The 15,430-nt window shown below is 36.7% G+C and overlaps 2 protein-coding genes and 1 non-coding gene across 11 annotated transcripts in view; 2 read left to right on the top strand and 1 right to left on the bottom strand.

The window, feature by feature from the left end:
• LOC129753543 (protein winged eye-like) overlaps positions 1-15,430 on the bottom strand; it is a 531,910-nt gene that overhangs the window by 124,922 nt on the left and 391,558 nt on the right. The window lies entirely within an intron of this gene.
• Positions 1-15,430, top strand: part of LOC129753567 (40S ribosomal protein S25) — a 458,367-nt gene that overhangs the window by 283,660 nt on the left and 159,277 nt on the right. The gene's annotated exons all lie outside the window — the stretch shown is intronic.
• Trnad-guc (transfer RNA aspartic acid (anticodon GUC)) lies at positions 2,027-2,098 on the top strand. The gene has a single exon. It is a non-coding gene; the product is annotated as a tRNA-Asp (tRNA).

Here is a 15,430-nt window from a genome sequence, read left to right as displayed (position 1 = left end):
GTATATCTGGCAACACTGCGCGTAGCAATACATTTTTTCAATCTGTGAGGTATAAAATTCAAGTGTTTTATCTGTCAAACACTTTCGGGGAAACTTGAATCTATAAACACGTATTAAACGTAAACCAGCGCGTTCGGGTATTCACATGTGAGCACTTTGCCCCTAACGAAATGGAAATCATGCTTTAGAAAGCCTTTCAAATTTAACGATTAAGACGTATATAATTGGTATAAGTGTTCCTGTTTATAAATTTATGGAGAAGAACAGTCCCCTTTTTAAAATTATTGTCGAAGTCAATGTATTGCTCTCTTCATGTACGAGTTTTAAAAGAATCTCAGAAGCATTTTTTCGGATTTGTATTCTTAGAATTTGAATAAATTTAAAATGGATGATTTTGGCTGAACATTGTCTAGGAATCATATTTGAGTCACGTAACAAGCTTTTCAAAACTATAAAAATGTGTTGAGAAACAAGAGAGTTTTAGAGGGAAAAGTGATAGGGATCATTTTACCCCCGTCGGTAAAAATGGGTGTAACACATACGTTTTTCGAAATCTACAAACTTTAAAAAAGTTATTACAATGAAAAAATTGCATGCATTTTGAAAATATACATAGTTATGTAGAAAAATTTCTGAAATAACAATTGTAATAGGAGTTATAGTCATTGACAGTTGAAAAAATGTCACGATGTAGCATTTGGAATATTTACGAGGGGATTATCTTCATTCCATCAGCGACCACCAAAAGGAATCGTGATTAAAATTTCTTTAACAAGTTGGAGTGTATTTTTTGACCGTATTTGTGTAAAACTGAATAATAGAAAAGCCCAATATTAGGTTTGGTACTGACGACATATATCTAGGAATAACTATTACAAAGTTTAGCAAAAGCTTTACTTTCTGAGTTTGTGTTCTTCCATGTATTCATATCTCTGATTTATTGATGATTTATGCTTTCGAATTATGTAATAATAGGCTTTTGCACAATTTATGTTAAATTGCTAAATTTATCGATTCAAACTGCTTGCACTTTTTATGCTAATGATTGTGTGTATCCGGCTTCATTAAGCAACATCGAACAGCTAATCTTCGCTGCTTGATTGATTCAAACTGCAGCAATGAACGCATGCTAAACATAGAAAAATACATGGTCATTGAAAATAATGCCACCTTTTTTCTACAAAGGTTTGATAATAACAAGCTCAACAACGAACGGAATGAACTTTCGGTTAAACGCTGATGAGTGCTTTTGGTCGTTCGTTCGGAGGCATCAACATTTCATTAATTGAATTTTAATTTTATCGCTTCTCAGGTGCGTATGCACTACTAGCAGCAGCTATCATCGTCATCATCATCATCGTTCAGCAGAACCTGTTGCTGGTGGGTTGATAGCCGGCCATTCTAATGCAGCCGAGTAATTTCGTTAAAATTTATGACCCATTCAAAGCAGGGCTTCTCCATATAACAACGACGGGCAAACGCCCCTCCTCAGGATTGACTTGGTCCCTGCTTGGCCAGGAGAGAGGAAGGTTAATGTTCCGTAGCCACGAAGCGGCGTAGGCTACCTTCCAAGAGAGCCACTCACTTGGTTCACACTCACACGCAACTATCGCGTGGTGCAAATTTCCCGATGACCGAACAAACGCTGTTATCAGACTGAGGCCGGCCTGAGACTCTCTTCTCTAGCAATCGAGTTTATGATAAATGAGTTCATGTAGCGTGGTGAAGATCGTGTTCTTGTATGACGAAATTTTGCATCGTTTTCTAGTAATTACAACCAGTAAAAAATGGGAACATTCATACCCTACCATGTTGTAAAAGGCAGCAACAAACGGAAGTGTTGTTTGCTCTATTTGGGCTGAAGAAGAGCGTGCACGCTCATTTCCCATTTAATCTGGAAAAGGGACGCTTTAAGACTCATGATAATTAGTACAACTCCTAAAGTAATTTTCTAGTAGCATTTCTACTTTAGGGTGTTGTGGTATTGAACAATCAAAAACCAATAGTAAACGATGAAACAAGCATATCCTCGATAGTATAGTGGTCAGTATCCCCGCCTGTCACGCGGGAGACCGGGGTTCGATTCCCCGTCGGGGAGATATTTTTTAGATTACTATTGTCAATGCAGTTTGATTCCGATGTTTTTGGGCTTTTGATTTGCAAACTTGCCAGCTAGCGACGATGAAAAATGTCATATCAATTCAGCAAACACCTTGGTAATCGACAACTTTTTCCGTTGTTTGGTTCCAACACTTGGAAGGTGTTTGATAGATGTCTGGTCAACATGAAATATCGTCAGTGAATGTCGCCGACGCTGATGTTGAAAACTCTGGTTTTAGGATTCAGCGACCAAAAATTTTTTATCTTTTCCCTTTCTTTAAAACCATGGTATTTTGTCTAAACCCCATTTTTCGGTTAGCACAAAAAGGTAATATTTTCATAGAATCCTTTGGAAGCACGCAATCATGCCTATACATTTTTGTTTATCATTTCCCATCTCGGTTTTTGCCAATTTCTAATGATGTCATGGAAGTTAATGATCATCGCGCAATAAACCGATGCATATACCTGCCTCTTAATCCTACACAGCCGTCCGTTTTTGGTTGAACACCAGACATTTGCGATGTGTATTATGCTATTTTGCTAATGCTCATAACCTCTAATTATTTAGACAGGAACCCATCCCAATCCCTCCACAGCCAGTTCCTACCCTTTCGAAACATCCCCAGTTTCACGACGACGGGTGTCATGTTTGAGGGTGAATATGATACCGGATAAAGTGACCGGATTGGGCCACGTTTACAATATCCTGGAATAATGGGCCTTCCCGCGCGCTTTCTAAACTGAGAAAATTTATCGACGCGCTCTCTGCTTAGGAATACACTATCATTGGGGCCGAAAACGCAACGGAAGGTAACGAAACGCCGAACCAAACCAGCCAACAGACCCGACAATCGATCCACCAGCCTCGCAGAAATTGAGTTGTAGGTACATTATCGGTAATTGCGAAAGTCATTAGCCGCTCGGTGTTCATCCGCCGCCGGTTTTCCCGCGGCAACGTTTGCGTCTGCTGCTGCTGGAAGCAATTGATTTCCCCGAGACTGCTTCTTGCCTGCTGGTGGCAGTGAATTTGCATGTCGTGGGATCTGCAAACTTTTTACTTTATTACCATGTATCAGATATTTATATGAAGTGTAAAATATACGTTCCAAAAATGCTTAAAGTTTTTGATGTGAAATTTCGTCTAACGTCCGGTAGATATATACTTTAAGAATGCAAATTGAAAAATTACAATTCAAGAAGATCGTTGAAAGTAATTCGGTGCGGCCGTTTGCCTATCACGGTTCTTCGTCCCCAATCCATTTCAGACACGCAGCTCTGTTAGTTAAATAGAGCCCAAAGTCGCATATTTAAGGCGCCTACATGTTCGTGTTATATTCAAGACATACTTTTGATGAGTTGATGCTTAAAATTTCAGGTAATTTAAAAACCGTTAAAACATTTAATTTTAACTCTTATCGAGAAGCAGTTTTTTGAGTTCGAGTAGGCGTTGACTCGCGCGGACGTCAAAAAAATTGAGCTCCTTGAAAAAGTCGTTCGAGGTAAGAAAAAAAAAGTTTAGGTAAATAAGAAGAAACCAGTATCGAATCCAGTTTTAAAATAACCGTGTATTATAAAGTGAACAAAATTGTGAATTGTGCTGTAGCAAAGAAAAAACTACAGGATGTGCGAAGAAACAAATCAGCTTCAGAAACTTGGGATGCAGTAGGTTTCGATATCAAAACAGCGTCAGCCTAGCTCCTGGCAACTTTCGATGGTTCCCAATCAGCGAAGAATGTGTCCTGTTAACGATAAACTATTGGATGAGATTCATCCTTTTTAACGTTTAATTTTTATTCTGTCTATACAAAACATGGAGTGGCAGGGAAAAAATACAAGTGTAGGTACCAAATTTGATAGAAATCACTTGGAAATTGATCGATTTGTTTCATATTTTACGTCGATTTTATATAGGAACCCCGTCTTGTCCATGGTGGGGGTTTGTAACTTATTCCCATTGTATCAACTTTCACGACAATCGAAAACCAATGATACGAAAACACTTCTACATATGGGAAAACACGCCAGCTAGTTTCCAACGTATAATGGTTCTTATCCAACTTGTAGGGGCTGCCCACGCCCAGGGATGAAAAATGAGCTGTTGGTGTCTACAAAAACATTGTTCAGTTTAATAAGTTGCATATTTTCATATCAAATTTAAAGTCGAGAAGTCATCCAATAGAGAGATCAAATGGATAACCTTTTCGTTGGACATTTAAGGGCTTAAGTTTGTTCTACACAGTTGTTAATTCATGGATCACGCAAAATCTGGACGCATTAAAAAGGGTCTATCTCGGAGCTTTGTAAACGAAATAAAAATGTTTTGTAATCAAAATGTAGGGTTTTTATTGCACTACAAAAAAAATAAGAGAAAAATTATTCCGAAGTTGTTTTGATGAAATTTCGAACTTTTCGTCGAGAACCACTCATCATAGTTTGGACACCCTATTCACTGACCTCAGCGGCCATTTTGATCCACAATCTCTTCATCGCTGATGCATCCCGAGTCGTCCTACCATTCATTCATGTTCTGCTTGACAATTGCCCAATTTTTTTTCGATAGGGCGGAATTGAGGGCAGTTGGGTGGGTTGATGTCCTTTTCGACAAAATCCAACCGTCTTGCCAAATCTGGCGAAAACTTTACTGGTCCTTTGTGAGATCTAATGTATGAAAAAAAAAAAACGTTTTTTAAGGCACACCTCCTTGTACATTTCAAAGTCCGTGGTCTGGTTTTTCACAAAAACCGGGGTTTTTCGTCCGCAGATCAAACACTGTCTTGCCATCTTATCGGCAAAAACGAATTTGAACGTGGCGGGGACATCACCTCGACCAGTGGCTTTGTAAAATTTTTGGCCAGGAAGCCGCCCAAAATCAGATTTCACGATTTTTGAACCAGACCACGTCGGGTTTTTGACGTGGGTGTCCAAAATTAATTTTTGCCTCGCAGCTTCCATTGCGTGTAACTTTATTGGAACAAAACGAATCGTTATGAAATTTTCAGCACTGATAGAGGCAGAGATGCCATTCTCTACCGAGAAAAACGGAGAACGGAGAAAAAAACACCCCCGTGCGATAGTTGCAAATCACCCGGGTGAGATTTTTCGATCCTCTCCACACATTATTCGCACCCCGGTTTCGAAAGCCACACACACCTGAGTTCAATAGCTCCGGCGTGCGACGATTTGTCACTGTAGAGCACCCCGGTGAAAACACAGAACCGACTAGTTGAAGCCACCAAAAAGCAAAGACAAAAACAAACACGACGGTGTGCATAACAATAGCATCAACAAACGATGAATGTTTCGGGCGAGTGGTTCAGCTTCGTATGTGTTGGTAAACGCAACAAGCCAAGCCAGCTGCCGTGGCTGTCGCTCTCCTTGGTGAAAACATTTTTTCACTGTAGTGTGTGTTAGCTCTGTCGTGTTGATTTACAGATTCTCTACAGAGGATCGGCTAAAAATCTCTGCGGTGCGTTTCAGAGAATCTCTACCGAGAAACGAAAACCGAGCACATCGGTGATTCTCGTTAGAGAAATTGCAAGCCTGGATAGAGGAAACATTTCCAAATAAAATACTTCAACAAAACAAAACATTTCAGATCCGACAACCAGGAGCGCTATGGTATAATAAACAGTTCGTCCAGATTTTGGATGATCCATGCTTTAGTCTCAACAAAATACACAACTTTGCGCAACGTTTTAAAGTTCTACAACTTCATCTTAACCAGGTACGGTAAAATTTTATAAAGATCTTGGGAAAAAACGGGTAAGCCATTTCTTTTTCAATTAAAACAATATCAGAAAACTTTGTGAGAAAATTCATTTGCTACAGATCTCTAGAACATACACAGAAATTTTTTTTGACTATTACGTGTCACTGAAAACTGCAACCTTTAAAATAAATCACCTGTAATTTTAAATTGTTTTCCTTATAAGTTAACAAAGATTCATTTATTATTACAGCAAATGTCCTGTAAAAAAGTTGTACACTAAAAATTAAATGTCACCTAATCATGTTTTCGACCTGTAAAATTACGGTAAATGTCCTGCTCCTTTTTGTTACAGGACATTTGCGTAATTTTACAGGAAATAATTTTTGCTGTGTAGCTTACGGTTAAAATGTAAGGGAAACGAGAAATTGGCTTCTGTCGTCATGTCATGCTTGTTTTCCAGCAATATCTTTGCAACTTTAAAACTTTGAAAATATCAAAATAAGTTTTTGGTATAAGGAATTTCAAAACCTTTGAAAATATGTAAAGTGTGTTGGGGTTCTTCGGCTCAAAAATTTGAAAATTGTAATGTGTCTCATATTTAGTGACGACGAAGACAGTTTTTTAAGATTATTATCTTAATCGTTGAAAAAAAAAATCTTTCAGTGGAAAAAAACTTTATTGATCTCCTACTGAGCAATTTTTGCCGAAAAATCTAAATTAATTTTTCAATAGTTTTAATCGTTCAAATACTTTAAGTAACGAGTTAAAAATGATTGGATTTTCTTTAGGTTCTATAATTGCAAGTTGAAATTCAATGATGATGCATTATTCTGATGCAGTTGTTAGAAATCTACTTAAAAACAGTTTCTAATTAGGTTAGTTGTGTGAATTAACCCAAAAATGTGGAGAAAAAAACTCCAAGGACATACTCGTATGCAGTACAGGGTTTACAAAATTTCCGAAATATTTAGACGACGTTAACTCATGATCCATGATGCTCTACTCTCCTGTTCCTAAAAGCTGAGTGAGAACAGAAAAAGAAGCCGATTTGGTCTTGAAACCAGTCTAAGTTATGATTATTTAAACAACCAAAGAGAACCCATTGTGGTAGAAAGGCATCACAAAAACCCAGCAGTCTGAAAAAATGATACAAATGAAGTAGTTATGTATATACCAATATTCTGGGAGATTTCATGCGATTTTCAGTGTTAACAGCATTTTAAAGAAAAGCAAAAGATGCCATATTGGATTTCAAGATGGCGTCAAAATGCGAAATTTCGTTTCTTCTTGTTTACCCGTTTCACTCAATACCAAAATTGTGGGACTTACATGCGAATTTGAGTCATTATCAGCATTTTGAAGTTAAGCAGAAGCCGCCATATTGGATTTCAAGATGGCGTCAAATAGCGAAGTTCGCTTTCTTCTAGTTAAGCCTTTTAACTCAACGCCAATTTGGGAGTTTAATGCGGTTTTCAGTGAAAATAAGTATTTTAAACTTAAACTGAAGCCGTCGTCTTGGATTTCAAGATGGCGTCAGATAGCTGAATTCGATTTCTACTTGTTTTGCCCTTTCACCTACTCTCAATCAGACTTGTAAACCATCGACATTTTCTCTGACAGTCGCAGTCATTTCATTGTTCGTGCCATCAAACGAATGCGACCAAACACTTGCCGAACAGTCGACTACCATCAAACGAAACGACATTTATTCTTCTTTGTGTGATTGTCGAACGAAATTTCGTGACTTGGTACACGAGAGCGATAATTTAATGGTCAAACGACCATCATTCCCGACAGTTTACGACATCGCCTATCTCTTTCACGCAGCAGAACTTACAGACTCAATAAGCAAATGCAATCTTTTCTATTCACTCCCTCCTGTTGAAAAAAAATTCGCCACTCTGCAGCGCCGGGTGATGTTTGGATGTGTTGGTCGAACAATGTGGAATGATTATTAATGCAAGAGCGATGAAAGTCAAACGACTAACCACAACAAAGATCAAAATTTCATTTGACATTTTTTCGCTCTCCGATCAAACGATTGCGCTCTCCATGATTGTCACGGACGATGCGTTGTGGATGTCTCCGAAAAAATTCAAACGATGGTGACCACTTACAAGCCTGCTGTCAATAGTGTAAGGGTTTTATGTGATTTTTAGTCATTTACAGCATTTTAAAGATCAGTGGAAGCCGCCATCTTAGATTTCAAAATGGCATCAGGTAGCGAAATTCGACTTATTCTATTTTAGCCATTTTATCCCATATCGATATTGTGAGGCTTTCATCTGATTTTCAGTGATTTACATAATTTTAAAGTTTAACGGAAGTCGCCATCTTAGATTTCAACATAGCGTTAGAAAACGAAATTCGACTTATTCTAGTATAGCCCTTTTGCCTCCTACCCAATATTTATATTTTGAGGATTCCATTCGATTTTTTGTAATTCACAACACTTTAAAGTTCAGTGGAAGACTCCATCTTGGATTTTAAGATGGCGTCAGAAAGCGAAGTTCGACTTCTACTCGAAATTCGATTTCTCCTAGTTTAGCCCAATACACATATTGTGGGGTTTTAATGCAATTTTAAATCCTTAAAAATATATAAAAAAAACTTGCTCATATTAGAGTTAAAACATTGCTTTTCATTATGGTTGAAGGAATACAAAAACTCGAAGAACTCACGGAATAAAAAAAAAAATTATGAATTTATGAAAGCTTTATAGAAGCTTTGGTGATCAAAATCAAAAGTTTTATCGAAGCCAAAAAAATAATCGTTATGACTGTTCTAGCCAAATTCCAAAAAGCCAAAATTTTAGCTTTTTTAGAGTTCTGGTGATGTATAGAATGCGCTTTAGCTTTTTATGAAGATTAATGCTGTAGCTCTAACAAAGTTGTGCTGACTATAATAAAGCTAAAATTGTTACTTGAGATTTGATTAAATGAATCCTGACTGAATTTAAATCTTCAAATATAAATTGTACAGTGATATTTAGTCTAGTTTCTTCTTCAAAATTCTATTTTTTTTAGCAAATGGAGTAGTTACTGTTTCGCATACATAATTTGAGATACAAAACCCTCAAATTGAAACATGTTACCTATACTACTTTTGTTCTACTCCACGGCTTTATCTAGTTTCCATTCCACAGGGCCTGAGTCTAAGCTCAACCAGAATACCAAAGTGCCCAATTTAAATCCGCCAAATTGGTGTGTAAAGAGCGAGTCGGCGAGGAGTTTGGCCTTTCTAACGAAGATCGCGCGAGTACGCGCGATAGCAATCATTATGATGAGGGAATAGTCCCAAAAAACAGTGGGGAAAGGAACAAATGGAACGAAGAATGATTGAAGTGTCATCAATATTCATGATATTCAGATTTTCGGAGGAATGGCTCCGCACCACACTTTCCCGGTGTTTCCTCGCTGAAACTTTACTCCTCGACATTTAGATCCGCCCTTCGGGCCTTTCCCCATTTCGCGCGCATATCTTATCGGAATAGGATACCATTTTTTACGGATTATAGGTTCTCCATCAGTAGAGAAACATCGACGGCGAAGTCGTCCGTCGTCTGGCCCTGTGGGAACATTCGCGAAAATCTAATTTTTCACTTTTGAATAGGCGTGAACAGAAATATCCTATAGAGGGACTTTTTTCCTTCTGCAGATGAATACTTAAAACGTCTGCCGATGCCAGGGTTCGATGGAAAATTTTCCATGAATTTTTCTTCCGGAAAAACTGCCTTGCCTCACACTTCACGCGATGCGTCGCTCGTAATTTAAATTCATTTTACTGCAATTTTTTGCCATCTCCAGCCGCCTTAAAATCGTGGGTAGTAAATCAGGGAGGGATGGTGCGAATAAATTTTATTCGCTCTCTGTATTCGATCGCTTCTCGTTCCAAGCTTATTACGAAATCATCATTATTAAGCGAAAATCAATGCCTTGGAGGCATCAAGATTTTTTTTTTTTTGGAAACACCCCTCCCGCCGATTGATGGATTGAAAGCCTTCTCTCTTGATGCCATCATTTAAATATTTTAATTAAAATCTCATCCACATGGAGCAGCGGCCAGCACTCTATCAATTTTCTTATCACTTGTCCTGAGTCAGATCTCACTGTTCTGAAGTATTTCCCATCAGTATTCCCTCGGTCTTAAGGATTTGAATAACATGGGAATAAAATTCGCATAATTTTTCACTCTCTCGAACTCCTGGAATCGTCCATCAACACCCACATCGATTCGTGAGAACCTCAAAAAGGCGCCCCCTCATGAAATGAATCATGATGATGCAACTCGAAACGAATCCAATCGCAGCAGGGGGGCATATCGAAAAGGGGGGTGCATCAATAATAATCTTGGAGCATTTTTTCCTCCTCAATCCCTTCCTCTTTTCCTCGAGCGCCAATAAATGCCGACGTTTGCAATCTGACAGCATTTATTATTTATTTTACGATAATTGTCATTATTGTTGTGGAGGAGCGAACCGGTTTAACGGGCTGCGGGCTACGATAGGATTCTGGTTTGGGGTACAATACCCAGTACTTGTATAGTAAAAAACGGGGGGAAATGACGTCCACTTCACGTGTTTGGTACAAAGGAATTAAAGTGCAATCCAACATGTTCGCGGAAATGTTTGCGGATTACGTACTAATGATAGGTCCACTTGTCTGTGATTGAACGAAATTTGGCAGCAATTGGTTGTTGTAGCATTGAATGGTTTTTTATGTTCTTTTTGGGAATCAGAGTTTTTTCGGGGTTGCCCGGACAATTCTTCATGCTTATTTATGATTAACTGCAAATCAATTGAATTATTTGCTCATTGAAATAAAATTCGAATGATTTGGGATTGTTTGTGTAATGAAGAGTTATTTTCAATTAATCTTTCATTTAACTATGACTCCTTCAGTGAACTTATACTAGTTGAGTTTTACAGATAACTAAGCTATGTTCTCAACATGCACGAATTTTCGTTTTCAACTTGTTTTGAAAATTTATGCCACGCTGTCCTTTCAACTCGCTTGTCGGTAATTTTTCACCTATTATAAGGGCCCGTTCAGATACCACGTGGAAAGAAAAATGAAATTTTTGACCCCCTCCTCCCCCTCCGTGGACAAGCATGGACATTTGGCTAACCCCTACCCCCCTCCCCGGATGTCCACGTGGACACATTTGAAAAAGTTTTTATTTTAAATACCTATAATTTGACAGTTAGAAAACACCACTTTTTGCCTTTTTGTTATAGAAATGGCTGATTTTGTAAAACCGATTAAGAATGTCCTGATATAAAAAAAATTAATTATCATATTTATCACTTGCTTTCAAGTAGCTACTTATTGTTTGAACTTAAACTGGAAAGTATGCCATTTGCCAGATTTTGTTTTAAACATCTCGGTAGTGAATTTTGAATAGGGCGAATGCGCCAAATGTAATCAAATGGAGTTATCAGCAAAGTGATAAAGTACGTTCGGAGACCTACATTTTGATGGTACAACGTTAAGTGAAAGATAATTAGTTTTCGAGAAGTAATGAAAACAAAATAATTTTTTTGCTGGGAGCTTATAAAGATGTCAAACTTTGAACGCGTTTTTCTCGAAACAGTGATGTTGGTGCATTTGCCGTATTCAAAATTCGATATCGATCTTAATATTTATTCACCTTTAGAAAATATTTTGAAAGTATGTTTGTCCACGTGGACATGACCCAAACCCCTACCCCCCTCTCCGTGGACAAGCGTGGACATTTCAATAACCCCTCCCCCCCCCCTCCTAAGTTGTCCACGTGGCATGTGAACGGCCCCTAAGCTGTCCTCACAAGAAGCTTATTTTTTTCAAGCAGATTTTCAAATAAATTTACCTGTTCTTATGATTAATGAACTAATTTTTTTATTATCCAGAATAGCACAAAATTAACTTTTCGCATTTTATCATAATTCAATAATTTTAGAACTCGTTCATCCAACTAATAGTAAAATTTTCTAAGCGTGCATAACTTTGACAATGTTTGTATTCAATCGTTTCGGTATTGTGAATTTAAATAAAAAATGGAGAAACGTCGCTGGTGAACTGGCAACAAAACACAGACTTACGACAATCTAGTACTTCACTTTTCTTCAAGTCGGAAGTCCGGACTTCCGAAGAAAAATTTAGTGCTGGCGCTATTATAATTCATGCCTTTGGTTTATAACGAAAACCCAGGCTCGTGATTGTAGGATCGAGTTAGGTACGTGGCAAATTCAAGCGCAGAATTTTTTTTTAAGGGTTCAAAACATTTTTAATAAAGCTAAGAAATAACCAGTTCACAAAAATACATTTAAAAGATTAAAAATAACCTATTTCCAAATTCTTTTAAAACTTGCTGCTTATTCTTCCATCTCAATTCAGATTCAAATATACATTTTTTAAACTATTTCAATGTGATGAATAAAGTTGATATAATTGAAAAATGAAACTTAACATTAGTTTACATAGTTTTCATTAACCTTAACCGAAATTTGATGATCGTTGCTATGCTCATAAAAAAAATTTTTTCTATATTAAAACACAAAATACTCTTGAGCCCTTAGACAACCCCAATAACTTGCACATTTTGCTAAAGCATCACTCCCAAAATAGGTTGGGAGTACCGCACGAGCAGCATCAAACTGCTATGGATACAGTTTGTTAGAGCCAAAGTGTTAATTTTCACACAAACTCGCTAGGCAAAGTGGAAAAATAACTCGATATCTCCTTAGCCAGACAGCTAAATATCTCGAGCCAAAGGTTGAGTGCCATCGTGCCAAGGAACATAAAATACCTTAACTATATGCCGGATTTTTGCTTCCTAAACTTTTTTTTCTTTCTCTTCCATCAGCAAAACTTCAAACTGAAGTTCGCCAGAGTAAAAGAATCTACAAAAGATGCCAGAACGAGTGCAGCATATACATGATCGACTTTTATGGTACTTTAAAAAAGCATTTATCATTCCCGGGACTTGTTCCCGAAAGCATCTGCTCGTTAACGAATATAGCTTTTTTTTTCTTACTGGGGTTCGTCTCCCATTCTCTCACCTTCCTCAATTCTGCCCAAATTGTTTAAAGGCAGGAACAGCTCCATACCTTTGAAGGTCTCTCGATGGTGGAAGTGTAATCTTCGAAATGGATTTCCGATTCCTCAATTTTCGAGCATTCAATAAAATCGTTTTAAAAAATCATTCGCATGATTACATGCGCCCCGCTCGCTGATAGACGGCCAGTCAGCCAGCCAGCCATTCACTCACTCGTTCTTGAATTTTGAATGTGTTTCCCTGCATCATTCCCCCATTTTCAACACTCCACACTGCACTGGTCTGGCGTCACCCCTCAAGTGGACGGTGGAAGTCTAAAGTGGATTTTTGGAAGGTCATAAGTGATTGACTAATCATTTCTAAATTTCCTTTTAATTAACATTAAGTAGTTGGAAGAGACTACTTATTTTACAAATAAAAAAATGAGTGAAAAAGAGGGAATTTCAACATATCAATCAACATGTTCAAAAAAGATTTGTGAAAACTATCAACAACTTAGTCTTCCTTTTTTTCAAAAATGTTTATATGTTTGACATAAAATATATTATGATAAAAATTGGTGAACAAATTCTTGAAAGAAAACATCAAATTTCGGTTTTTTTTTATTTTGTATAGTCATTTCTGACATATTTATGGTTCAAAGGACCATAACCTCGGTTATTTCATGAAAGAGTAAACCTGTATAGAAACCAGAAAACAAATTTGGCGGAGAAGGAGTAACATTAAATAAAGTTTTTTGTTCTTGAAATTTTCGGTTTATTATAATCTTACTACTAAATATATGCATAGTCCCTAATCCGTCTTAGATTTTTTTACCCGTTAGAGTTCTTGGAGTATCAATTTTACACTTATGACTAAAATCGCTAAATCCCTTTTGTTTCTCGCCCGAAAACCTCGTTATGTAACTCAAATATGTTGTTCAAATCCGAGAAAACGTCTTCGGAAAAAGTCTGAAGATCATCTACCAAATGCTAGAAAAACCAACAAAATGACCACAAATAAATATAAAAAAGTGTTGTAGAAACCGTACTTTTCAATCAATGAACCGTCAAAAATTTTTCAGTAAAAGTAGATAAACTTTGAAAAATGTATAAAAAGTTGACGTAATTTCACACATTTTTGCATCCTTAGATTCTCAAAATATGAAGCAAAGAATTGTAAACGAATTTTCAAAGGTATCTTACCGTTTCTTATTTAAGATTTTTGAGACACTAAGTAGGTTCTTTTAGCATTTGGTAGCTAATCTATTGACTTTTACCGAAGCATTTTTTTCGATTATTTTTCTTAGACTTTGAATAATGATATAATGAATTTCTGTTGCTGAATATTGTCTTAAAACATTTTTGAGATACATTACTAGCTATTTTAAGCGAGGAATGCCAAATTTACTCTGAGAGAATCAAGGTAACCGATATTACAGAAAAATTGTCATTTCACTGAACTTTGAGCAAATTTTCATCACAGAATCTGTGTCGCAGAACACAGAATTTTGGGAATATCACTTATTTTTAAATTTCGTACGTGTTCTTGAATTTTTTTATGTTATTATTTGGATTTCTATCTTTAGATTGGAAAAAAAGATAAGATTAGTAGAGTTTAGAGTGTCCTACCCGGGATTTCCCGACCGAGTATTCCCGGGAATGAAAAAAACTTCGAGAAATCCCGAATCCCGGGAAACGCTAGATAAATCCGGAAACTCCCGAAGCCAATAAAAAAGCTTAATTACTAAAAATTTACTCGATCTAAATTCGGAAAAAATGGATCAGATTGAGCAAGGAAATTGATTTTCTATTTCTAAATACAGATAATTCATTGAAATTAATAAAAAAGGCTTTTTGGTTCAAAAACTTTTAGAACATTCGTTTCGCAAACTGTTGACAGTAGCAAAATCATCAGCATAGAAATTACACGTTTTGAAACAAAAGAATAGTTATCCATCTAAAAATTACGACTTTTGAGGAATAAGCTGAAGTCTAGCTAACCAACTTCTATTTATCGATAGAGATATATATTTCTCAATTTTTGCAGCATGAATCAGACAAGTTTGTTGGTTAAAGTACTTATATTGTGTCTTGGGTTCTATAATCGCTAATTGATTTTTTTATTTTTTTTTTCATTTACGACATTTCACCATCCTTGTGGCATTCGTGTCTGCAAACAACTTTGAAATGTTTTGCAATACAAGAACCTAAAAAATTAAAAATACCGTATCGATAAGGTTAATCTTCATTTTCCATTTTCCCGGGATCCCGAGAATTCTCGGGAAAAGGATCGTCAGATTTCTCGATTCCCGGGAACGATAAAATGGCCGGAAATTGAAACTCTATCACAGTTAATGGATTTTGCTCAAATAAATTGTAAAAAAGCCCTAATTTTCATGATTTTTCGATGAAACTTATGGAAATAGCGTCACAGAAAACCATCACAGAATTTTGCAATCAATTCTAGTCACAAGAAGAGTACAATTTAATGGTTAAAAGTATTGTCAATTGCATGAATTTTTAGACTATTGAGAGAATCTGATTTGACAGATAACAATTCCGCACTCACTAACACCATCACATTCTTTATATAAACTATCAT

The sequence above is a fragment of the Uranotaenia lowii genome, chromosome 3 (assembly GCF_029784155.1).
Source record: "Uranotaenia lowii strain MFRU-FL chromosome 3, ASM2978415v1, whole genome shotgun sequence".
NCBI classification, from domain to species: Eukaryota; Metazoa; Arthropoda; class Insecta; order Diptera; family Culicidae; genus Uranotaenia; species Uranotaenia lowii.
The sequence above is the reverse complement of the archived record's forward strand: the minus strand, read 5'-3'. Positions and strand labels throughout refer to the sequence as shown.